The sequence below is a fragment of the Nycticebus coucang genome, chromosome 14, assembly GCF_027406575.1.
Source record: "Nycticebus coucang isolate mNycCou1 chromosome 14, mNycCou1.pri, whole genome shotgun sequence".
In the NCBI taxonomy this organism is placed as follows: domain Eukaryota; kingdom Metazoa; phylum Chordata; class Mammalia; order Primates; family Lorisidae; genus Nycticebus; species Nycticebus coucang.
In genome coordinates, this window is record NC_069793.1 from 50,013,163 (window position 1) to 50,024,697 (window position 11,535).

The 11,535-nt window shown below is 42.3% G+C and overlaps 1 pseudogene; it reads right to left on the minus strand.

Annotated features, from left to right (window-relative positions):
* Positions 1–2,479: 2,479 nt before the first annotated feature.
* Positions 2,480–2,700, minus strand: LOC128565951 (small nuclear ribonucleoprotein G-like; annotated as a pseudogene).
* Between the last annotated feature and the right edge of the window lie 8,835 nt (positions 2,701–11,535).

An 11,535-nucleotide genomic window follows, 5' to 3' on the forward strand; every position in this document is an offset into this window, starting at 1 on the left:
CTCATTCCAGGAACCTAGGGATTGTCTTTAATATGACCCTCTCCCTTTCTTTTTTCATATTTAATTCGTCGCTCAGTCCTGACTGTTGTACCACCTTTGGTCTAGTATCCCCATTGCCCTAACCCATGTCGTTATGTCTGGATTAGTGCAAGAGCCACCTAAAAGGCTTCCATGCCCCCACTCTTATATCCTTCCAATCTGGTCTTCATCATAGCAGATTCTTACTCTATTATTCTTTGGAGAATGTCCAAAATCTTCACCACATTATATATGCTGTTAGGTGTTCGCATAGCATCCTCTCCTTTTCCTTTGCAGCAACTGTCACATTTATGATCAGCCATTTCATTATTTGTGTGATCGTCTGTTTGATGTGTCTTTACGTTAGAATCTGCATTCTAGTCCTCACTCTGCCACTCGCTGGCTGCTGACTTGAGCAAGAAGCAAGATCACCACTTTCGTGCCAGTCTCTATTAATCTTTGTTTATGTATCTGTGTCCTCAGATGAACTGAGTTCTTTGGAAAGAAATGGGCTAGAAACCAAGTCTGCCTGACCTCACATCCTAAATTTCCTAATTCTTGCAGCAGGACAAGAATTAGGAAAACATTTGGGTGGATGACGAAATTGAAGCCCAGAGTGGCAAAGTGACGTGTCCAACATCACACAGAGCCAGAGCGAGAACTCTTGCCTCCTCTCTTGTTACTTCAGCCCAACGCCTTCCAAGCAACAACTGGCAGAGGCCAAAGAAGCCAAAAGGCTGTTCCCCTGTCTTCCTTGAGTGTTAGCAACATGACTACTAGACTTTGTGTGCACACTCCTCCCAACCTGGATCTGCATTACTGCTTAGCTTCAGATGAGCTCTGCAGGTTGTCCTCCTGGTCTATGGCAGCGGGTAAGGGAAAGATAGCTGTGTCAGGCCCCCAAGTTTTAGATTATTTCCTTGCAGTCCTTTGCTGCCATTAACTTTTCTCAAGACCATGGGGACTCTGTTAGCTCACAGAGCACCTTAAAGCATATTATAAGCAGGTATCCCTGAGACAGACAAATTGTAAAAGGCAGCTTCGCTGGGCTTCCAATTAAAGCATCCTCCCTACGGAGACTGTACATCTTTTGTATCAACCTGGATGGAGTTGAAACACATTCTTCTAAGTAAAGTATCACAAGAATGGAGAAGCAAAAATCCAATGTACTCAGTACTAATATGAAACCAGTAGATGATCTAACACATGCCCACGTAGAAAAACTCAAATCAATTCAAGTGGTGGTGGGGGGGTGAGGGAGCAGAGAAAAGGGGAGGAGAGAGGAGGATGGGTGCGCTCCCAATTAATGGGCACAATGTTAGGGTGTATGGCACACCTCTTGGGAGTGGGACACAATTGTCAGAGGGACTCTACCTAACAAATGCAAATATTGTAACCTAATTCTTTGTACTCTCAAATTAACCTGAAACAATAATAAAAAACAAAACAAAAACCATCCCCCTTCCACTGGCTGGCTCAGCCTCAGGTAGGCACCCTGAGCGGCCTCCTCTGCAGGCACCTTTCTTCAAGGTACAAACTGCCTGACCAGAAACTGCAGCTTGCTAGTAGTTCTCAGCCCTGGATATTCTTTGACTCTTCTGGCTACTTTTCCTTATCCTGTGCAATTTGTCCAAAGATTATTCACCAGCTACTTGGGAAGATGAGATCTGTAAAGTGCCACCTCTACACCAACCTCCTAAATCATCTTCCCCTTTCGGAGTTCATAATCTAAGGAAAAAGAGACCAGAAGAGAATCCAAGATAGTTCTGAAGAACTCAAATTGCATCAGTTCACCTTCCCTTAGAATCAGACATTGGGAACATTAATGGGCTCTTATGGGCACAGACCCTGATTAAGGGATCAACCAGGATGGTAGGGTTGGGAGATTGAGGGACTTAGGGAGAGGCAGCAGGTAAAGCAGTGGTTCTCAACCTTTCAATGCTGCAACCCTTTAATGCAGTTCCTGTGGGTTGTGACCCACAGGTTGAGAACCTCTGGGGCAAAGGGAGCTGAGAGCATTGGACTGGAGGTCAGGAGGCATCAGCCTGTCCCTCCCTTGATGTAGGATTTAGGGCATTTGCTGGGCCTCTCTCTAGAGATGGAATCTTTAAAGGGAGTTGGCCAGGTGATACCTAGGATCTCTGTGGGTGTAGACATGCCTTAGTGGGATCCATAAGGGATTCATCAAACAAGGAGAGCAGAGTGTCCCAAAGTGTGGTAAACATGGATTGCTCATATTATATACTCATAATCTTATTAAATACATAGCATATAAGATGACCATAGATGGTTAGAGGATGAACATCTTCTACTTTAGTGATTAAACTAAAGTAGAAAAGTTTATTTAACAAAAAGTTGAATATGAAAATGTACAAGACCCAATTTTGACATCACAGGAAAACAGGCTCATTGGAGAGGAAACATGGATTTCTCTGCTGAACAGCCATTATTATTTTTATAGTCATTCCAAGGCTTCTAACGTGATAACACTATTTCCTTATATTACCAACATTCCAATATTGTTCTGTTGCCCACTGGTTGCCATCTCCATACATTCATCTATCATGAGATTCATAAAGGTATCAAATACACTATTTTTTGGACATGCCTGCCACCATTTAATTTCAACGATAACTTCTTGTCTACAATTTTTTTCAGCCCCAGAGGGTGAGCTTTGATCATGGCAACTACTCCATTGGATCAAAGATGATCTATGTATTTTTAATAGTATAGGGAGCTCCTTGGGAGGCTGAGGCAAGAGAATCACCTAAGCCTAAGAGCTGGAGGTTGCTGTGAGCTGTGATGCCACAGTACTTTACCAAGGGCGACAAAGTGAGACTCTGTCTTTAAAAAGAGGGAGTATATTAGGGAAATAACAAACACTTAAAGGAGTGAGATATACTTTTCCTTAGGAAATAATTTTTGTTAGCCTTTTTAAAAAGAATTCATTAAAAGTACACATGACATATAAATACAGAAAAACATGAGGGAGATATGTAAACGACTGATACTTTGGGCAATGTGAACTTAGAGAGGATTCCATTTCCCTGAAGGATCCTTGCTTGACCTTCTCCTCTGTACTAATCATTTCCAATAATAAGCACCAGCACAGCTGATCATCATTCCTTCAATAGCTGTGAAACTCAGGAGTCAAAACTTAATACCAGAAATTTTATTGATCTTTGTGTCAGCAGGTATGTGCTCTCCTTTGCTTTGAACCTGATTTCCTTCCTACTGTTAAGTCTTCCATCTTCAGCTGTGGAAAGTGGTCAGAGACCAGTATATGCAAACAACATTCAAAACTAGACAACTAGCTGGGAGTTCTAGCAATGGATTGCATCTGTAATCCTGGATATTTGTCAGGTTGAGGTGGGAGGATGACTTGAGGCTGGGAGTTAGAGATCAACCTAGGTAACCTATCAAGATACCATCTCTAAAATTTTTTTTCAAAACTTAGAAAACTAGCTGAGATGGTGGCACATGTCTGTACTCCCAGCTGCTCAGAGGACAGCTAGATAGAGCTTGATATAGCACGACAGCATTAAAAAAAAAGAGAGAGAGAGAGAGGGTGGCATCTGTGGCTCAAAGGAGTAGGGCGCCAGTCCCATATACCAGAGGTGGCAGGTTCAAACCCAGCCCTGGCCAAAAACTGCAAAAAAAAAAAAAAAAGAAAGAGAGAGAGAATTATGAAGTCCTAAAAGGTGTACATCTGATGAACAAGGACTCACTTAAGTTTGGTCCTTCATAATTTACAAAGCGGTTTTCACATACCTTTTCTTATATCATTTTTAATAAGTAAAACAACAACCTCCCCCTATAAAATAGTATCTACAATATGACGCCTCCCCCCCCTTTTTTGTCCAGAGAACAATGTACGCTAGGCATAAAAATACTGGAAGGACAGACACTCAATAAGACTCACAGCTACCTGTGTCATCATGCCCATAACACAGATGGGGAAACAGAGGCAAGAAACAGCAAGATGACTTGCTTATGGTCCCATGGGCTAAGAGTCAAATCAAGATCCTTGGACTCCTATTTTCACATTTCCTTCGATGTTGTCACCATGATTTCTTTGCGCTTTGGTCTTTTTAAAATGAGACCCCTACGTGGAAACGGAGGGGAGAACCGCAGCCCGTGAAGAATGCCAGGGGCTCCCGAGCTCCAAGCACATGACCCCCGCCTGCCCTGATTGCCCTGGCCCGGCTCGCTGGCGAGCGGGCCTCGCGGGCGGGCTGCCAGGGCAGCCTGGCCAGCGACCCACTTCTCCGCGGCTCCCCCGCGGTGGCCCGGGCGGCGCTGGGCAGGCTCGGCGGGTGCAGGCTCCCGCAGAGCCGCTTTTCACAGGCTCGCGGCTCCCGGCTCCGTGAGCTCAGCCTGTCAGCGCCCCGGTCTGCGGCGCCGGGGGGCCCGCCCCGGCACGTTCCGGCTGGGCGCCCTCCCCAGCTACGCGCTCAAGTGCGTCGCCCCGGGCGGGACTGGGCAGGGGTTGGGGCGAGAGGCCGCCGAGGACCGGGCTGTGTGCTGCCGCCCCGCGGATCTGTCCGAACCTGGTTTCTGTCCTCTGGCCCTACTGGTACCTGCGCACTTCGCTCTCGGAGCAAAAGTCTTGGCCTTAATTCGGGGGCTGCGGAGACGCTGGGAGGCGGCCAACGGTTTCCTAGGCTCGCAGGCAGCGTGGTTTTTATTTTTAACCAAAAAAGTGTACAGGGGACTCCCTCCTCTCCCCACCTCTTTAATTATATAACCAAGGTATTCAACGTAGAAAAACACCGAAACAGCAAATTGAGTACAAAGGAAAAATACAAAAATTTCTTCTACTCATCTTTACCTCTCAACCCAAGAGCAATCACTGTTACTGCATGTCTGTCCTTCCAATATTTTTATGCCTATAGTAGAATACGCTGCTCTCTGTACAAAAAAGGGGGGCATCATATTGTAGGTACTAGTTTGTTGGGGGGGGTTGTTGTTTTGCTTAACAGTAAACCATTAACATTTTCTGTACCAACCAATATTCTTTTACAATATAATTTTTATATTTTTATGATATGTCCATTATTTATTTAACCAGTACTTTGTTGTTTGGCATTTAAGTGGTTTTCATTTTTTTTACTGCAACAGTGTTATGATAAGTATTCAAAAACTTACATTTTCTTACATCATTGTTGGTTATATTGTTAAAATAAATTCTTGAAAATACTATCGCAGGGTGGAACAGTAAGCACATACTTAAGGCTTTACCCCAGGAGTTCCATAGGGATTTTAAAACATAATTGTTATTTACCATGAAGACAACATTACAGAAACAATAATGAATTCTTCAAAAGAAGTATTATCCACAAACTCCCTTCTCTGACAAATCAGTTATTTTCATTTGTTCCTGTCCCTGTCTATATGCAAAGAAGCTTTTTGCGTAGTTTTGTCTACAGGTATGTTAGGATATTACAGTTCCCAGGAATGCATGCTCACACGGCTACAGGGTATAATTGAAAACATTTAGCCAAAAGAAATGATTCAGCAAAAGGGTCTGGAGTCCAGCTAAACCCGGAAAGTTGTTCTGGCTCCAAGGCAGCACTCCAGAATTCTTGATCTTTGCTTTCACTGCCACTTCCCGAAGTTAGCTACTTGTATTTTCTTTTCTTCCTGCATCTCGTAGTACCTCTTTCTCTCCATTCACCTGGATGACATCCTCATGCTCCCCTCTGTATCTTTTCTCAGCCTAATATTTTCTGGCTCACATGTGTTCACAGCCCCACGTGGCACTTGCTGGACAATCTATCTAATCTCTGTATCCTGTAAGCTGCTCCTGATGTGATTTGCTGGATTCTTTTGGTCATCCTCAATTCTGATTTCAAAGGATGAGAAAGGTATTGGCCCACTTTGCCCTGTTTGAACAGAGAATTTTGCAACAAGCATCTCAAAGGTTGTTGGCTACTCTGGATCACTTGCCCACCCCTGAGCCAAACAGCTGTGTGGAGAGGGGGTCATGGAGCCATGTGGTTCAGAACATGTATGTGTAGGGCTGCTCTCCTCAGCAGGCGCCTGGGTGATTCAGTTTCTTAAAATATGATAGTGGCCATTGCAAGTGGCTGGGTATTTATGTATAGTACAATAATATAGATACAATTATGTATTCTAGGGTTTTACTTATTATGTCATGAGCATATAAAGTACCATGGCGTCATAGCTCACAGCAACCTCAGACTCCTGCGCTCAAGAGATTCTCTTGCCTCAGCCTCCTGAATAGCTGGGATTACAGGTGCCCACCACAACGTCCTGCTATTTTTAGAGCTGGGAGCTCACTCTAGCTCAGGCTGGTGTCAACCTCTGAGCTTGGGTAATTCGCCCATTTGGCCTCCAAGAGTGCTGGGATTACAGGCATGAGCCACCACACCTGGTGACATTTAGATTTAGGTTTTTTTTTTTTGAGACTGAGTCTCACTCTGTTGCCTGGGTTAGAGTGCCATGGTGTCAGGCTAGCTCACAGCAACCTCAAACTCCTGGGCTCAAATGGTCCTCCTGCCTGAGGCTCCTGATTAGCTGGGATTCCAGGTGGCTCCCACCTCCATGCCTCGCTAATTTTTCTGTTTTTTGTACAGACAAAGATATTGCTTTTGCTCAGCTCGTCTCAAACTCTTGGACTCAAGCAATTCTCTGCCTCGCTTTGTCTGGGATTCCTGGAGTGCTAGGATTACAGGTGTGAGCCACAAAATTTCTATAATGAACAACTAATAGATTTGTATTTTTACTTCTTTTGGATTTTTCTCTTAGGGATATATAAATAAGTAATGCTTTTAGCTATAAAGAAAGAAAACTCAAAATGGCTTTGAATGAAAGGGGTTATTTTTCTTATATAACAAGACATTCAGAAGTGAGTAGCTGTCGGTTTGGGGTCTCTTAGGTGTTTTCTTTTTTTTTATTTAATTTTTTTATTATTAAATCATAGCTGTGTACATTAATGTGATCATGGGGCACCATACACTGGTTTTATAGACTGTTTGACACATTTTCATCACACTGGTTAACATGGCCTTCCTGGCATTTTCTTAGTTATTGTGTTAAGACATTTACATTCTACATTTACTAAGTTTCACCTATACCCTTGTAAGATGCATCGCAGGTGTAATCTCACCAATCACCCTCCGTCCGCCCATCTTCCCCCTCCCTCCCCTCCCTCTCCCCCTTCCCTCTATTCTTAGGTTATAACTGGGTTATAGCTTTCATGTGAAAGCCATAAATTAGTTTCATAGTAGGGCTGAGTACATTGGATACTTTTTCTTCCATTCTTGAGATACTTTACTAAGAAGAATATGTTATGTAGCCTTAAAGAAAGATGGAGATTTTACCTCTTTCATATTTACATGGATGGAGCTCTTAGGTGTTTTCTCATGTTTATGCTCTCAAAATGCCTGTTGGCATTCCAGTCATGACATCAGCATTCAACATAGAAAAGAGGAAGAGATAATGCCAGTCACGTCTGCCTTTTTGCTTTTATCAGCCCAGAATCACCTCCAGGAGACAAAGACTTATGTCTTACTTGACTAGAATTGTGTTACATGGTCGTCTCTACCTGGAAGGGTGGCTAGAAAAACAAGTCTTGTCACAATTACTTTGTTTGGAGGCAGCAAAAAAGAAAAGAGCTGGTAATGTACATTAAACCAGCCTTCCTGGTGCTGTCACAAGGGTGTCTCAAATGTGTTGAAACTGCAGAAACCTTCTTCCTTCAAGCATAATCTTGCCTGGAAGCCTATTTGGAAAAGCTGATGAAAGTGGAATTGCTCTGGTTGAAGAGGGGATAGGAAGCTTAGAGCTTTACGTGGTCAGCACCCCTAAATATAACTCAGTAGAAGGTAGATATTTCCTGCCTATTCACATGCAGCATCCATATCATCTTGCAATTACCCCAAAGTCTTCCATTTGGGGGTTCCTCGTATGTGTGCAGACTTAGGAGGTAGTTCCCATCTCCCATTCAGAAGCCAAAGATCCAGATTCTTCACTCTTAACCTTCTACTTCTTTGCAAAAACTGAGGCATGTGATTGAGCTTCAGTTGATCAGACATTGTTTTCTATGCCTGGGAGTCACATAACCCTGTGGGGGTGATGTGGGTTCATTTTCCTTTCAGCAGCCATGCTACATTCACCTGACTGTTCTTGCTCTGTGACCTGTGGTGTGGTTCCAGCTGCCTAACCCTTTGGAATTCTCCTTTCCTGCATGTTTTCAGAACCTGGTTCTTTAGCTTCCCATCAATACGATGAGCCTCCAAATTTTCCCAGCTCATTGCCTGGGTTAGTTTCTCTTCCCTATATCCCCAAGTATCTGTTACTTTTCTTTGTATAGAAGCTTCTCCTTTTTTATGTATAAAATCTGTTCATCTTTTCCTTTTCAATTTCTTCTTTTGCTTCAGTGCTTATTACAGACCCTCCCACGCAGTTCCACAGACAATTCTGCAGGTCTTCTAGGATTGCAAGGAGCATAGTTCAAAATCTGCTGCCTAAAGTTTAATCCCTTGGAATGGAATTAAGGGACAAAGGGACAAAGCTATAAATAGTTTAAAGTTTCTTGATAATTATTGCCAAATACTACTCAAAAAGTGTTGTGTAAGTGTACCTAACCACAAACATTGGGTATTATCTTCGTTTTAATTTTTACTAGGGAAATGGCCCCCATGAGTGTTTTAATTTGCACATGCCTGAAAATAAAAAAAAAAAACTAAACATTTTTTCTTATATTGACTTATAGTTATATTTCAACTTACGCAAATATCTATTTAAGCTTTAATTTTTCATTTTATTATACGAACTTTTTATACAATTTAATATTTATTCTTTGAATGCTTATTGCAAATACTTTTTCTAGTCTATTTTTCTTTTTCTTTTTATCATGTTACTTTTCTTTGTACAGAAGCTACACATTTTTATGTATAAAATCTGTTCATCTTTTCCTTTGTGATTTCTTCTTTTGCTTCAATGCCTTAAAAGTTGCCATTCTTTCAAATATCTGATAAATTGTAAATTCAATTTCCTGTCAGTTTTTCTGTGGATTGCTTTTTATATATTTAAGTCTTTACTCTACCTGAGAGACATTTTTGTTTGTGGTATAAAGGTAGAAATCTAAATTATTCCTAACTTTTAGCTTCATATGCTTTGTGAATAAGCCAGTCTTAGGGATGTTGTTTGTGTTGGGTTTGTTTTGCTTTGTTTGGTTTTAGTAATGTGAAGAAAAATTTCCAGGGAGTGGTAGCTTGTTATTCAGAGAACTGTGAATAAAATGGAGAAAGAACCTTAAATGATTTAGATAGAAAAAAGAAAAAGAACAATTGATACAGAGACATAAAAGCTGAAATAGAGACTGAAATAGAAACGAAGAGAAGTAAAGGATTAAAAAGCAAGAAGCCAGCAGAGGGAAATCAGATCTAGAGTAGGAGAGGGCTTTGTCCCTCTCTGGCTGGAATGTGGCTTGATGACCACTGAGCTGAGGGACGAGCAGGGGCTGAGGCAATGTTCGGGAGCCAATTGAGGATCTCTCTCTGCCCTACACCCCCCATGCAGTTTTAATGTATCCTGTGAGTCTCCAGAGTCTGCATATACCATTTAAGGGACCCAATTTCCACTTCATTCCCCAGTTCCCTCTAGATCTGGGGGATCTCAGGCAAATGGAAAATAATCTTCCCTCTCTCCCATCCATAGTCTTCCTTCTATCCAGTCTGGCTTCAGGCAGACATTCCAGGAAGGAAGAGATCCTGAAGACCAGTCATCTAAAATAACCCCCAGTAGAGGCTGTATACTCCAGATATTTCAGCCTAGCTCTGAAGCCCCATTTTTCCATCCAGTCAACTTCTTGGAGCTTAGCCCCATGAATCTCTCCCAATACTCTAGCCAGCACCCATTCTTCACTGTTGCTTGTAAATAACCATTGTTGGGGTGAGGACTTTGGAAGCTTGGTATTTGAGAAGCGAAAAATATTTATTGAGCCTCTGCTAGGAATGAGGGACTGGACTAGGCCATATAATTAACGGGCTTAATTCTCATCATGGCCTTTTGAGATGTTATCCTCATCAGAGGGATCAAGTAATTATGCCCATCAACAAAGGGTAGATCTCAGATTTGAACCCTGGTTCTGTCTAATTCCAAATCTTGAAGCTCTTTCTTCTGCATCAAGATATTGACTGGGCTTGGAGGTTGGCCATGTGGCTCACTCCTGTAATCCTAGCACTTTGGGAGGCTGAGGGAGGAGTATGTATTGAACCCAAGAGTTCTAGCCTGGGTGACAAAGGAAAAAGGAAGGGACTATACTACTCTGTAGTATAGCCCCTTTTTTTCCTTTTTTTCTAAAGGAAAAAAAATTATAAATAAAGATATTGGGCTTTTATTACATCTCTGCCAGAATTTATTACATCTCTTCCTTAGAATGCCTTCTTGTTTGTCTCTGCCTATCCTTGTCATCATCCCTTACTCCAGCCTACAGGGCTATTTTCCATAGCCTATAGCTCTAGCTTCGTTTGGCACTGAGGCCTTATTTGTAACCTGTCTTCTGCTCTCTCCTAAATATTGTGAACCGGCCATGGTGGCACACATCTGTACTCTCAGCTACTTGGGAGAAGTTTAAGGTAGAAGGATAGCTTGAACCTAGGAGTGTGAGGCTGAAGTGAGCTATGATCATGCCACTGCACTCCAGCCCGGATGACAAAGCAACACCTTGTCTCTTAACTAAAAATAAAATAAAATAAATTAAAAAAAAATAAATATTATGGCCAAGTGCAGTGGCTCATGCTTACAATCTTAGCATTCTGAGATGCTGAGGCAACTCCTTGAGTTTAGGAGTTCGAGATCAGCCTGAGAAACAGTGAGATGCCAACTCTACTAAAAATAGGGGAAAAAAAAACTAGCCAGGTATGATGGCAGGTATATGCTGTGTAGTCTGTTTCTTGCCCTTATTTCTTAAAATTACAGGAGTGAGCTTACCCCTGAAGGCTGCAGGGCTGTCAATCTGCAGCATTGGTATTCACACCTACATACCTGTAGTCTCAGCTACTTGAGAGGCTGAGGCAACCTGGGCAACAGAGTGAGACTCTGTCTCCAAAAAATAAATGAATAAATAAATAAATTTGATGATATTTTTGTTTTGTTTTCTCAACTGAGTTATAACCCGGGACTGTGCATTTTACTTCCTTGGATTTCCTGCATTACTTTACACCATGCTCCCAACTGTTGGCTCATTCATTCGACCAACAAATATTTTCCTGAGAAACTTCTATGTGCCAGGCACTGAGCCAGGGACAAAGCAAAATGATCTGTACTTTCAGGAATGTTTAGCTTAGTGCATATAAAATGTGTTTACTAAATGTTTGTCAAACATTTTTTTCCCAAATCAGTTTTGATAGACCCACTCTGTAGTATAGCCCCAGGTGCTGTTGTGGTCCAGTCACAGAAAGGACTGGACAAGAACTCTCTTGCTGATTCCTGTGCTCTGGCTCTGGCACAAAAATCTGTATAGGGGCCAAAGACCAAATAGCTTTC